Below are 14,220 nucleotides of genomic sequence, written 5' to 3'. Positions count from 1 at the left end.
TGAGCCACAGCAGCCAGGGCTGAGACCTCCTTCCTTTTGAGGAGGCAGATTATGAGGGAACCTGCAGAGGGGCCCGTGCCCCCATTGCCACCGGGCACGGCATACCCCGGCCGCCTGGAGCCCTGGTGTGGGAGGCGGCCTTCTCTATCAGCCCAAGCCCTGGCAAGCCATTCTGGGGCCCTCTCGGCCCTACGTGTCCTTCAGGGTTTGAGCTGAGGGCTGGCTTGTCTACACCGACCACCCCCTCTCTTCTTACATCTCACATTCCGAGGGGCAGCACAAGCAGCTCGAAGCTCTCTTTTAGGGGGCACAGTTGCAGGAGGAGAGTCAGGTGCCCATCACCGGGAGATGGACAGGGAAGATGCGGGTGCTCACCAGGAACACCCAGCAGGTAGCAGCAATGAGCTGGCTGAAAACCCAGCAACCTGCTGAAGCCCTGGATGGAGTACAAGCGGAGGCTGCGCCAGGATACCGCACCTGTGCGCCTACACCGTACGCACCGAGGGTCTGGAGGCAGGAGGTGGGTAGGGAAGGGAAGGATGGAGGAGTACTGAAAAGAATCGCTTGAGAGGGGCCCAAGGATGCTTGAGTAGGATGAAGAGAACTTGACTCCAAGGTAATGAAGTCATGAAGCCTCCTTAACTTGTGCTCTCACTTCAGTGCAAATGAGACTCTCCGGGGAGCAGCTGGGATCTTAAAAGCGTGGGTGGGGTGAGCGTGGGCAGGGTAAGCCTCAAGCTTGATGTCAATCAAACCCGAGAAGCCACAAGGTGACACACACCACTCCCAGGTGCCCAGGCTTAGCTACCGAGAGAAGGTGAGCTTAGAACAAAGCTGCTATAGCAGAACGTCGTGCCCGGAGGAAGTGGCGGCTCTCGGTCCTGCAGGCGGAGCGAGCGCCGTTGCTATTTTTCTGAAGCTCCTCTCGGCCACTTGCCGAGACACCGCGCCGCCAAAATGCCTCGAATTGTGACTAAGGGGGGCATGTGGAGGAATACCGAGGATGAAATTCTGAAAGCAGCTGTTATGAAATATGGGAAAAATCAGTGGTCTAGGGTTGCTTCATTGCTGCCTAGGAAATCGGCAAAGCAGTGCAAAGCCAGATGGTGGGAGTGGCTGGATCCAAGCCTCAAGAAAACAGAATGGTCCAGAGAAGAAGAGGAAAAACTCTTGCATTTGGCCAAGTTAATGTCAACGCAGTGGCGGACCATTGCTCCAATCATTGGAAGGACAGCTGCCCAGTGCTTAGAACACTATGAATGTCTTCTGGATAAAGCATCCCAAAGAGACAACGAAGAGGAAACAGACGATCCACGGAAACTTAAACCTGGAGAAATAGCTTCCAATCCAGAAACAAAGCCAGCACGTCCTGATCCAATGGATATGGATGAGGATGAACTTGAGATGCTTTCTGAAGCTAGAGCCCGGCTGGCTAATACTCAGGGAAAGAAGGCCAAGAGGAAAGCGAGAGAGAAACAGTTGGAGGAGGCAAGGCGTCTTGCTGCCCTCCAAAAGAGAAGAGAACTTTGGGCAGCTGGCATCGAAATTCAGAAGAAAAGAAGAAAGAAGAGAGGGGTTGATTATAATGCTGAAATCCCATTTGAAAAAAAGCCTGCTCTTGGTTTCTATGATACGTCTGAGGAGAACTACCAGGCTCTTGATGCAGATTCCAGGAAGTTAAGACGACAGGATCTTGATGGCGAGCTAAGGTCTGAGAAAGAAGGACGAGATCGGAAAAAAGACAAGCAGCGTTTGAAAAGGAAAGAAAGATCGGGTTTACCATCAGCTATTCTTCAAACTAGTGGTGTTTCTAAATTTACTAAAAAGAGAAGTAAACTAGTACTTCCTGCCCCTCAGATTTCAGATGCAGAACTGCAGGAAGTTGTGAAGGTAGGCAAAGCGAGTGAAATTGCACGTCAGACTGCTGAGGAGTCGGGCATAACCAATTCTGCTTCCAGTACTCTTCTGTCTGAGTACAATGTCACCAACAACAGCATCGCTCTTAGAACGCCACGAACACCAGCTTCCCAGGACAGAATGCTCCAGGAAGGCCAGAACCTCGTGGCCCTGACCACTGTGGATACGCCATTAAAAGGTGGACTTAACACACCCTTGCATGAGAGTGACTTCTCGGGTGTGACTCCACAGTGGCAGGCTGTACAGACTCCAAACACAGTTCTTTCTATCCCACTCGGGACTCCTTCTCATGGATCTGAAGGGCTGACTCCCTGGAGTGGGGCAACTCCCAAACCAGTTAACTCCACCCCAGGCAGAACTCCTCTTCGAGACAAGTTGAACACTGATCCTGAGGATGGAATGGCAGACTACCGTGATCCCTCTTATGTGAGGCAGATGGAAAGAGAGTCTCGTGAACACCTCCGTATAGGGTTGATGGGCCTTCCTGCCTCCAAGAATGACTTTGAAATTGTTCTACCAGAAAATGCTGAGAAAGAGTTGGAAGACCGAGAAATAGATGGCACATACATTGAAGATGCTGCTGATGTGGCTGCACGAAAGCAGGCCATGCGAGACGCAAAGCGTGTGAAGCAAATGAAACGAACGCACAAAGCTGGCCAGAAAGATCTTCCAAGACCATCAGAAGTAAACGAAACTATTCTAAGAGCCTTAAATGTAGAACCGCCTTTAACAGATTTACAGAAAAGCGAAGAACTAATCAAAAAAGAAACGATCGCATTGCTTCATTATGACCTTCTACATCACCCTTATGAACCATCTGGAAATAAAAAAGGAAAAACGGTAGGGTTTGCTACCAATAATTCAGAGCACGTTTCCTATCTGGAACACAGCCCTTACGAAAAGTTCTCTAAAGAAGAGATGAAAAAGGCCCAGGATGTTCTGGTACGGGAGATGGAAGTGGTAAAACAAGGTATGAGTCATGGAGAACTCTCAAGCGAAGCTTATAACCAGGTGTGGGAAGAATGCTATAGTCAAGTTTTGTATCTCCCTGGACAGAGCCGCTACACACGGGCCAACCTAGCAGGCAAAAAAGACAGAATCGAGTCACTGGAAAAGAGGCTCGAGATTAACAGAGGTCACATGATGACAGAAGCCAAGAGAGCTGCAAAGATGGAAAAGAAGATAGAAATTTTGCTCGGGGGTTACCAGTCCCATGCTATGGGGCTCATGAAACAGGTGAATGACTTATGGGATCAAATTGAGCAGGCTTACTTAGAGGTACACACGTTTGAAGAACTCAGGAAACATGAGGATTCTGCTATTCTCTGGAGGCTGGGGTGTCTTAAAGAAGATGTTCAGCGACAACAGGAAAGAGAAAAGGGACTTCAGCAAAGATATGCTGATTTGCTGCTGCAGAAAGAAACTTTAAAGTCCAAAATGTGAAGCACAGTTTGTATTCTGTCACAGGATGAATTAGTTGCTGGTTTTCATACTCTGGAAGGCTGAAACTGATGTTTATCCTCAACGACAAATTCACCCGTGACCTGTGGGTTCTTTTGTTGTTTATTTTAAATGACATCGCTCTTACACAATCTATGTATAAAGTATTTAACTCCACAGGACATTTTAGAGTGTAAATTATGATGACAATCATTCTTTAAGCACTGTCATATTTGCAGATTCTTTTTGGTTTTGGCCTTTATTTTTAAAGCGTAATTTGAAAGTGCTGCCTGTGAGTATACTCTTGAATAAAAACGAAAGATAAAATTGAAAAAAAAAAAAAAAAAAACAAAGCTTGTGGGCAACCTCTCCTCGTGGTTTAAGGAACTGTAGCCGCTGTCTGAGCATGACGAGCCACCGGCGTCCCGGCCGTGCTTGTCTCTAAGTCTCAACATAAGGCTGTGTGTGGAACATGACTGACAGCCACTCAGAGGGTTGTCATGGGAATTGGATTAAAGAATGCGTATTGTACTCATGTTTTAGAGCTTGCTTTGCTTTCTTTATCATTAATGGAACATAAATAGTCTCTAGCAAGGAGTGTATGAAACCTCGCCCTTAGTTCCAGTGTGGCGCCAAGATGTTTTATGGACCCTGACACAGACTGGTCACTGTGGCCCCTGTACTGGTATGCGTAATCTGTTCCTGTCAAATGCCTAATGGCTATTGACGATTTATGAGTTTTAGCCTTGTATCTCTCGTATGCATCCTCCTCAAGAAAAGGCACAAGGGATGAAGGTTTAGGGGCTGGTCTGCACTAGAGAGGCAGTCACCTTCTTTCTCCTAGACATAACAAAGTGTCCTGGGTAAAAAGTTTCTTCCGCCATGGTCGCGAAGCCTCTGCTGGACAGAGCAACTTCCAACTGAGCCTAGGGTGTGTGTGGCACCTCCGCCATAAAAGCTGCTGCCTCTTTTCTTTTTTTCTTTTTTTTTGAAGATAGCACTGTTTTTTTTTACAATTGTTTGTATGTATGTATGTATGTATGTATGTATGTATGTATGTATTTATTTTTAGAGAGAGGGGAAAGGAGAAAGGGAGAGAAACATCACTGTGTGGTTGCCTCTCACGCGCCCCCAACCGGGGACCTGATGTGCAACCTAGTAACGTGCTCTGGCTGGGAATCAAACCAGCGACAGTTAGGTCTCCAGGCTGATGCTCAATCCACTGAGCCACAGCAGCCAGGGCTGAGACCTCCTTCCTTTTGAGGAGGCAGATTATGAGGGAACCTGCAGAGGGGCCCGTGCCCCCATTGCCACCGGGCACGGCATACCCCGGCCGCCTGGAGCCCTGGTGTGGGAGGCGGCCTTCTCTATCAGCCCAAGCCCTGGCAAGCCATTCTGGGGCCCTCTCGGCCCTACGTGTCCTTCAGGGTTTGAGCTGAGGGCTGGCTTGTCTACACCGACCACCCCCTCTCTTCTTACATCTCACATTCCGAGGGGCAGCACAAGCAGCTCGAAGCTCTCTTTTAGGGGGCACAGTTGCAGGAGGAGAGTCAGGTGCCCATCACCGGGAGATGGACAGGGAAGATGCGGGTGCTCACCAGGAACACCCAGCAGGTAGCAGCAATGAGCTGGCTGAAAACCCAGCAACCTGCTGAAGCCCTGGATGGAGTACAAGCGGAGGCTGCGCCAGGATACCGCACCTGTGCGCCTACACCGTACGCACCGAGGGTCTGGAGGCAGGAGGTGGGTAGGGAAGGGAAGGATGGAGGAGTACTGAAAAGAATCGCTTGAGAGGGGCCCAAGGATGCTTGAGTAGGATGAAGAGAACTTGACTCCAAGGTAATGAAGTCATGAAGCCTCCTTAACTTGTGCTCTCACTTCAGTGCAAATGAGACTCTCCGGGGAGCAGCTGGGATCTTAAAAGCGTGGGTGGGGTGAGCGTGGGCAGGGTAAGCCTCAAGCTTGATGTCAATCAAACCCGAGAAGCCACAAGGTGACACACACCACTCCCAGGTGCCCAGGCTTAGCTACCGAGAGAAGGTGAGCTTAGAACAAAGCTGCTATAGCAGAACGTCGTGCCCGGAGGAAGTGGCGGCTCTCGGTCCTGCAGGCGGAGCGAGCGCCGTTGCTATTTTTCTGAAGCTCCTCTCGGCCACTTGCCGAGACACCGCGCCGCCAAAATGCCTCGAATTGTGACTAAGGGGGGCATGTGGAGGAATACCGAGGATGAAATTCTGAAAGCAGCTGTTATGAAATATGGGAAAAATCAGTGGTCTAGGGTTGCTTCATTGCTGCCTAGGAAATCGGCAAAGCAGTGCAAAGCCAGATGGTGGGAGTGGCTGGATCCAAGCCTCAAGAAAACAGAATGGTCCAGAGAAGAAGAGGAAAAACTCTTGCATTTGGCCAAGTTAATGTCAACGCAGTGGCGGACCATTGCTCCAATCATTGGAAGGACAGCTGCCCAGTGCTTAGAACACTATGAATGTCTTCTGGATAAAGCATCCCAAAGAGACAACGAAGAGGAAACAGACGATCCACGGAAACTTAAACCTGGAGAAATAGCTTCCAATCCAGAAACAAAGCCAGCACGTCCTGATCCAATGGATATGGATGAGGATGAACTTGAGATGCTTTCTGAAGCTAGAGCCCGGCTGGCTAATACTCAGGGAAAGAAGGCCAAGAGGAAAGCGAGAGAGAAACAGTTGGAGGAGGCAAGGCGTCTTGCTGCCCTCCAAAAGAGAAGAGAACTTTGGGCAGCTGGCATCGAAATTCAGAAGAAAAGAAGAAAGAAGAGAGGGGTTGATTATAATGCTGAAATCCCATTTGAAAAAAAGCCTGCTCTTGGTTTCTATGATACGTCTGAGGAGAACTACCAGGCTCTTGATGCAGATTCCAGGAAGTTAAGACGACAGGATCTTGATGGCGAGCTAAGGTCTGAGAAAGAAGGACGAGATCGGAAAAAAGACAAGCAGCGTTTGAAAAGGAAAGAAAGATCGGGTTTACCATCAGCTATTCTTCAAACTAGTGGTGTTTCTAAATTTACTAAAAAGAGAAGTAAACTAGTACTTCCTGCCCCTCAGATTTCAGATGCAGAACTGCAGGAAGTTGTGAAGGTAGGCAAAGCGAGTGAAATTGCACGTCAGACTGCTGAGGAGTCGGGCATAACCAATTCTGCTTCCAGTACTCTTCTGTCTGAGTACAATGTCACCAACAACAGCATCGCTCTTAGAACGCCACGAACACCAGCTTCCCAGGACGGAATGCTCCAGGAAGGCCAGAACCTCGTGGCCCTGACCACTGTGGATACGCCATTAAAAGGTGGACTTAACACACCCTTGCATGAGAGTGACTTCTCGGGTGTGACTCCACAGTGGCAGGCTGTACAGACTCCAAACACAGTTCTTTCTATCCCACTCGGGACTCCTTCTCATGGATCTGAAGGGCTGACTCCCTGGAGTGGGGCAACTCCCAAACCAGTTAACTCCACCCCAGGCAGAACTCCTCTTCGAGACAAGTTGAACACTGATCCTGAGGATGGAATGGCAGACTACCGTGATCCCTCTTATGTGAGGCAGATGGAAAGAGAGTCTCGTGAACACCTCCGTATAGGGTTGATGGGCCTTCCTGCCTCCAAGAATGACTTTGAAATTGTTCTACCAGAAAATGCTGAGAAAGAGTTGGAAGACCGAGAAATAGATGGCACATACATTGAAGATGCTGCTGATGTGGCTGCACGAAAGCAGGCCATGCGAGACGCAAAGCGTGTGAAGCAAATGAAACGAACGCACAAAGCTGGCCAGAAAGATCTTCCAAGACCATCAGAAGTAAACGAAACTATTCTAAGAGCCTTAAATGTAGAACCGCCTTTAACAGATTTACAGAAAAGCGAAGAACTAATCAAAAAAGAAACGATCGCATTGCTTCATTATGACCTTCTACATCACCCTTATGAACCATCTGGAAATAAAAAAGGAAAAACGGTAGGGTTTGCTACCAATAATTCAGAGCACGTTTCCTATCTGGAACACAGCCCTTACGAAAAGTTCTCTAAAGAAGAGATGAAAAAGGCCCAGGATGTTCTGGTACGGGAGATGGAAGTGGTAAAACAAGGTATGAGTCATGGAGAACTCTCAAGCGAAGCTTATAACCAGGTGTGGGAAGAATGCTATAGTCAAGTTTTGTATCTCCCTGGACAGAGCCGCTACACACGGGCCAACCTAGCAGGCAAAAAGGACAGAATCGAGTCACTGGAAAAGAGGCTCGAGATTAACAGAGGTCACATGATGACAGAAGCCAAGAGAGCTGCAAAGATGGAAAAGAAGATAGAAATTTTGCTCGGGGGTTACCAGTCCCATGCTATGGGGCTCATGAAACAGGTGAATGACTTATGGGATCAAATTGAGCAGGCTTACTTAGAGGTACACACGTTTGAAGAACTCAGGAAACATGAGGATTCTGCTATTCTCTGGAGGCTGGGGTGTCTTAAAGAAGATGTTCAGCGACAACAGGAAAGAGAAAAGGGACTTCAGCAAAGATATGCTGATTTGCTGCTGCAGAAAGAAACTTTAAAGTCCAAAATGTGAAGCACAGTTTGTATTCTGTCACAGGATGAATTAGTTGCTGGTTTTCATACTCTGGAAGGCTGAAACTGATGTTTATCCTCAACGACAAATTCACCCGTGACCTGTGGGTTCTTTTGTTGTTTATTTTAAATGACATCGCTCTTACACAATCTATGTATAAAGTATTTAACTCCACAGGACATTTTAGAGTGTAAATTATGATGACAATCATTCTTTAAGCACTGTCATATTTGCAGATTCTTTTTGGTTTTGGCCTTTATTTTTAAAGCGTAATTTGAAAGTGCTGCCTGTGAGTATACTCTTGAATAAAAACGAAAGATAAAATTGAAAAAAAAAAAAAAAAAAACAAAGCTTGTGGGCAACCTCTCCTCGTGGTTTAAGGAACTGTAGCCGCTGTCTGAGCATGACGAGCCACCGGCGTCCCGGCCGTGCTTGTCTCTAAGTCTCAACATAAGGCTGTGTGTGGAACATGACTGACAGCCACTCAGAGGGTTGTCATGGGAATTGGATTAAAGAATGCGTATTGTACTCATGTTTTAGAGCTTGCTTTGCTTTCTTTATCATTAATGGAACATAAATAGTCTCTAGCAAGGAGTGTATGAAACCTCGCCCTTAGTTCCAGTGTGGCGCCAAGATGTTTTATGGACCCTGACACAGACTGGTCACTGTGGCCCCTGTACTGGTATGCGTAATCTGTTCCTGTCAAATGCCTAATGGCTATTGACGATTTATGAGTTTTAGCCTTGTATCTCTCGTATGCATCCTCCTCAAGAAAAGGCACAAGGGATGAAGGTTTAGGGGCTGGTCTGCACTAGAGAGGCAGTCACCTTCTTTCTCCTAGACATAACAAAGTGTCCTGGGTAAAAAGTTTCTTCCGCCATGGTCGCGAAGCCTCTGCTGGACAGAGCAACTTCCAACTGAGCCTAGGGTGTGTGTGGCACCTCCGCCATAAAAGCTGCTGCCTCTTTTCTTTTTTTCTTTTTTTTTGAAGATAGCACTGTTTTTTTTTACAATTGTTTGTATGTATGTATGTATGTATGTATGTATGTATGTATGTATTTATTTTTAGAGAGAGGGGAAAGGAGAAAGGGAGAGAAACATCACTGTGTGGTTGCCTCTCACGCGCCCCCAACCGGGGACCTGATGTGCAACCTAGTAACGTGCTCTGGCTGGGAATCAAACCAGCGACAGTTAGGTCTCCAGGCTGATGCTCAATCCACTGAGCCACAGCAGCCAGGGCTGAGACCTCCTTCCTTTTGAGGAGGCAGATTATGAGGGAACCTGCAGAGGGGCCCGTGCCCCCATTGCCACCGGGCACGGCATACCCCGGCCGCCTGGAGCCCTGGTGTGGGAGGCGGCCTTCTCTATCAGCCCAAGCCCTGGCAAGCCATTCTGGGGCCCTCTCGGCCCTACGTGTCCTTCAGGGTTTGAGCTGAGGGCTGGCTTGTCTACACCGACCACCCCCTCTCTTCTTACATCTCACATTCCGAGGGGCAGCACAAGCAGCTCGAAGCTCTCTTTTAGGGGGCACAGTTGCAGGAGGAGAGTCAGGTGCCCATCACCGGGAGATGGACAGGGAAGATGCGGGTGCTCACCAGGAACACCCAGCAGGTAGCAGCAATGAGCTGGCTGAAAACCCAGCAACCTGCTGAAGCCCTGGATGGAGTACAAGCGGAGGCTGCGCCAGGATACCGCACCTGTGCGCCTACACCGTACGCACCGAGGGTCTGGAGGCAGGAGGTGGGTAGGGAAGGGAAGGATGGAGGAGTACTGAAAAGAATCGCTTGAGAGGGGCCCAAGGATGCTTGAGTAGGATGAAGAGAACTTGACTCCAAGGTAATGAAGTCATGAAGCCTCCTTAACTTGTGCTCTCACTTCAGTGCAAATGAGACTCTCCGGGGAGCAGCTGGGATCTTAAAAGCGTGGGTGGGGTGAGCGTGGGCAGGGTAAGCCTCAAGCTTGATGTCAATCAAACCCGAGAAGCCACAAGGTGACACACACCACTCCCAGGTGCCCAGGCTTAGCTACCGAGAGAAGGTGAGCTTAGAACAAAGCTGCTATAGCAGAACGTCGTGCCCGGAGGAAGTGGCGGCTCTCGGTCCTGCAGGCGGAGCGAGCGCCGTTGCTATTTTTCTGAAGCTCCTCTCGGCCACTTGCCGAGACACCGCGCCGCCAAAATGCCTCGAATTGTGACTAAGGGGGGCATGTGGAGGAATACCGAGGATGAAATTCTGAAAGCAGCTGTTATGAAATATGGGAAAAATCAGTGGTCTAGGGTTGCTTCATTGCTGCCTAGGAAATCGGCAAAGCAGTGCAAAGCCAGATGGTGGGAGTGGCTGGATCCAAGCCTCAAGAAAACAGAATGGTCCAGAGAAGAAGAGGAAAAACTCTTGCATTTGGCCAAGTTAATGTCAACGCAGTGGCGGACCATTGCTCCAATCATTGGAAGGACAGCTGCCCAGTGCTTAGAACACTATGAATGTCTTCTGGATAAAGCATCCCAAAGAGACAACGAAGAGGAAACAGACGATCCACGGAAACTTAAACCTGGAGAAATAGCTTCCAATCCAGAAACAAAGCCAGCACGTCCTGATCCAATGGATATGGATGAGGATGAACTTGAGATGCTTTCTGAAGCTAGAGCCCGGCTGGCTAATACTCAGGGAAAGAAGGCCAAGAGGAAAGCGAGAGAGAAACAGTTGGAGGAGGCAAGGCGTCTTGCTGCCCTCCAAAAGAGAAGAGAACTTTGGGCAGCTGGCATCGAAATTCAGAAGAAAAGAAGAAAGAAGAGAGGGGTTGATTATAATGCTGAAATCCCATTTGAAAAAAAGCCTGCTCTTGGTTTCTATGATACGTCTGAGGAGAACTACCAGGCTCTTGATGCAGATTCCAGGAAGTTAAGACGACAGGATCTTGATGGCGAGCTAAGGTCTGAGAAAGAAGGACGAGATCGGAAAAAAGACAAGCAGCGTTTGAAAAGGAAAGAAAGATCGGGTTTACCATCAGCTATTCTTCAAACTAGTGGTGTTTCTAAATTTACTAAAAAGAGAAGTAAACTAGTACTTCCTGCCCCTCAGATTTCAGATGCAGAACTGCAGGAAGTTGTGAAGGTAGGCAAAGCGAGTGAAATTGCACGTCAGACTGCTGAGGAGTCGGGCATAACCAATTCTGCTTCCAGTACTCTTCTGTCTGAGTACAATGTCACCAACAACAGCATCGCTCTTAGAACGCCACGAACACCAGCTTCCCAGGACGGAATGCTCCAGGAAGGCCAGAACCTCGTGGCCCTGACCACTGTGGATACGCCATTAAAAGGTGGACTTAACACACCCTTGCATGAGAGTGACTTCTCGGGTGTGACTCCACAGTGGCAGGCTGTACAGACTCCAAACACAGTTCTTTCTATCCCACTCGGGACTCCTTCTCATGGATCTGAAGGGCTGACTCCCTGGAGTGGGGCAACTCCCAAACCAGTTAACTCCACCCCAGGCAGAACTCCTCTTCGAGACAAGTTGAACACTGATCCTGAGGATGGAATGGCAGACTACCGTGATCCCTCTTATGTGAGGCAGATGGAAAGAGAGTCTCGTGAACACCTCCGTATAGGGTTGATGGGCCTTCCTGCCTCCAAGAATGACTTTGAAATTGTTCTACCAGAAAATGCTGAGAAAGAGTTGGAAGACCGAGAAATAGATGGCACATACATTGAAGATGCTGCTGATGTGGCTGCACGAAAGCAGGCCATGCGAGACGCAAAGCGTGTGAAGCAAATGAAACGAACGCACAAAGCTGGCCAGAAAGATCTTCCAAGACCATCAGAAGTAAACGAAACTATTCTAAGAGCCTTAAATGTAGAACCGCCTTTAACAGATTTACAGAAAAGCGAAGAACTAATCAAAAAAGAAACGATCGCATTGCTTCATTATGACCTTCTACATCACCCTTATGAACCATCTGGAAATAAAAAAGGAAAAACGGTAGGGTTTGCTACCAATAATTCAGAGCACGTTTCCTATCTGGAACACAGCCCTTACGAAAAGTTCTCTAAAGAAGAGATGAAAAAGGCCCAGGATGTTCTGGTACGGGAGATGGAAGTGGTAAAACAAGGTATGAGTCATGGAGAACTCTCAAGCGAAGCTTATAACCAGGTGTGGGAAGAATGCTATAGTCAAGTTTTGTATCTCCCTGGACAGAGCCGCTACACACGGGCCAACCTAGCAGGCAAAAAGGACAGAATCGAGTCACTGGAAAAGAGGCTCGAGATTAACAGAGGTCACATGATGACAGAAGCCAAGAGAGCTGCAAAGATGGAAAAGAAGATAGAAATTTTGCTCGGGGGTTACCAGTCCCATGCTATGGGGCTCATGAAACAGGTGAATGACTTATGGGATCAAATTGAGCAGGCTTACTTAGAGGTACACACGTTTGAAGAACTCAGGAAACATGAGGATTCTGCTATTCTCTGGAGGCTGGGGTGTCTTAAAGAAGATGTTCAGCGACAACAGGAAAGAGAAAAGGGACTTCAGCAAAGATATGCTGATTTGCTGCTGCAGAAAGAAACTTTAAAGTCCAAAATGTGAAGCACAGTTTGTATTCTGTCACAGGATGAATTAGTTGCTGGTTTTCATACTCTGGAAGGCTGAAACTGATGTTTATCCTCAACGACAAATTCACCCGTGACCTGTGGGTTCTTTTGTTGTTTATTTTAAATGACATCGCTCTTACACAATCTATGTATAAAGTATTTAACTCCACAGGACATTTTAGAGTGTAAATTATGATGACAATCATTCTTTAAGCACTGTCATATTTGCAGATTCTTTTTGGTTTTGGCCTTTATTTTTAAAGCGTAATTTGAAAGTGCTGCCTGTGAGTATACTCTTGAATAAAAACGAAAGATAAAATTGAAAAAAAAAAAAAAAAAACAAAGCTTGTGGGCAACCTCTCCTCGTGGTTTAAGGAACTGTAGCCGCTGTCTGAGCATGACGAGCCACCGGCGTCCCGGCCGTGCTTGTCTCTAAGTCTCAACATAAGGCTGTGTGTGGAACATGACTGACAGCCACTCAGAGGGTTGTCATGGGAATTGGATTAAAGAATGCGTATTGTACTCATGTTTTAGAGCTTGCTTTGCTTTCTTTATCATTAATGGAACATAAATAGTCTCTAGCAAGGAGTGTATGAAACCTCGCCCTTAGTTCCAGTGTGGCGCCAAGATGTTTTATGGACCCTGACACAGACTGGTCACTGTGGCCCCTGTACTGGTATGCGTAATCTGTTCCTGTCAAATGCCTAATGGCTATTGACGATTTATGAGTTTTAGCCTTGTATCTCTCGTATGCATCCTCCTCAAGAAAAGGCACAAGGGATGAAGGTTTAGGGGCTGGTCTGCACTAGAGAGGCAGTCACCTTCTTTCTCCTAGACATAACAAAGTGTCCTGGGTAAAAAGTTTCTTCCGCCATGGTCGCGAAGCCTCTGCTGGACAGAGCAACTTCCAACTGAGCCTAGGGTGTGTGTGGCACCTCCGCCATAAAAGCTGCTGCCTCTTTTCTTTTTTTCTTTTTTTTTGAAGATAGCACTGTTTTTTTTTACAATTGTTTGTATGTATGTATGTATGTATGTATTTATTTTTAGAGAGAGGGGAAAGGAGAAAGGGAGAGAAACATCACTGTGTGGTTGCCTCTCACGCGCCCCCAACCGGGGACCTGATGTGCAACCTAGTAACGTGCTCTGGCTGGGAATCAAACCAGCGACAGTTAGGTCTCCAGGCTGATGCTCAATCCACTGAGCCACAGCAGCCAGGGCTGAGACCTCCTTCCTTTTGAGGAGGCAGATTATGAGGGAACCTGCAGAGGGGCCCGTGCCCCCATTGCCACCGGGCACGGCATACCCCGGCCGCCTGGAGCCCTGGTGTGGGAGGCGGCCTTCTCTATCAGCCCAAGCCCTGGCAAGCCATTCTGGGGCCCTCTCGGCCCTACGTGTCCTTCAGGGTTTGAGCTGAGGGCTGGCTTGTCTACACCGACCACCCCCTCTCTTCTTACATCTCACATTCCGAGGGGCAGCACAAGCAGCTCGAAGCTCTCTTTTAGGGGGCACAGTTGCAGGAGGAGAGTCAGGTGCCCATCACCGGGAGATGGACAGGGAAGATGCGGGTGCTCACCAGGAACACCCAGCAGGTAGCAGCAATGAGCTGGCTGAAAACCCAGCAACCTGCTGAAGCCCTGGATGGAGTACAAGCGGAGGCTGCGCCAGGATACCGCACCTGTGCGCCTACACCGTACG

At 48.3% G+C, this 14,220-nt stretch overlaps 3 pseudogenes; all 3 read left to right on the top strand.

The window, feature by feature from the left end:
• The first annotated feature begins 957 nt into the window (after positions 1 to 957).
• LOC149990310 (cell division cycle 5-like protein pseudogene) lies at positions 958 to 3,360 on the top strand (annotated as a pseudogene).
• A 2,177-nt stretch (positions 3,361 to 5,537) lies between these two features.
• Positions 5,538 to 7,940, top strand: LOC149990309 (cell division cycle 5-like protein pseudogene; annotated as a pseudogene).
• Positions 7,941 to 10,117: 2,177 nt separating this feature from the next.
• On the top strand, positions 10,118 to 12,520 carry LOC149990308 (cell division cycle 5-like protein pseudogene; annotated as a pseudogene).
• The last annotated feature ends 1,700 nt before the right edge of the window (positions 12,521 to 14,220 follow it).

This window comes from Furipterus horrens, unplaced genomic scaffold (genome assembly GCF_987537825.1).
Source record: "Furipterus horrens unplaced genomic scaffold, mFurHor1.1.pri manual_scaffold_18, whole genome shotgun sequence".
In the NCBI taxonomy this organism is placed as follows: domain Eukaryota; kingdom Metazoa; phylum Chordata; class Mammalia; order Chiroptera; family Furipteridae; genus Furipterus; species Furipterus horrens.
The sequence above is the reverse complement of the archived record's forward strand: the minus strand, read 5'-3'. Positions and strand labels throughout refer to the sequence as shown.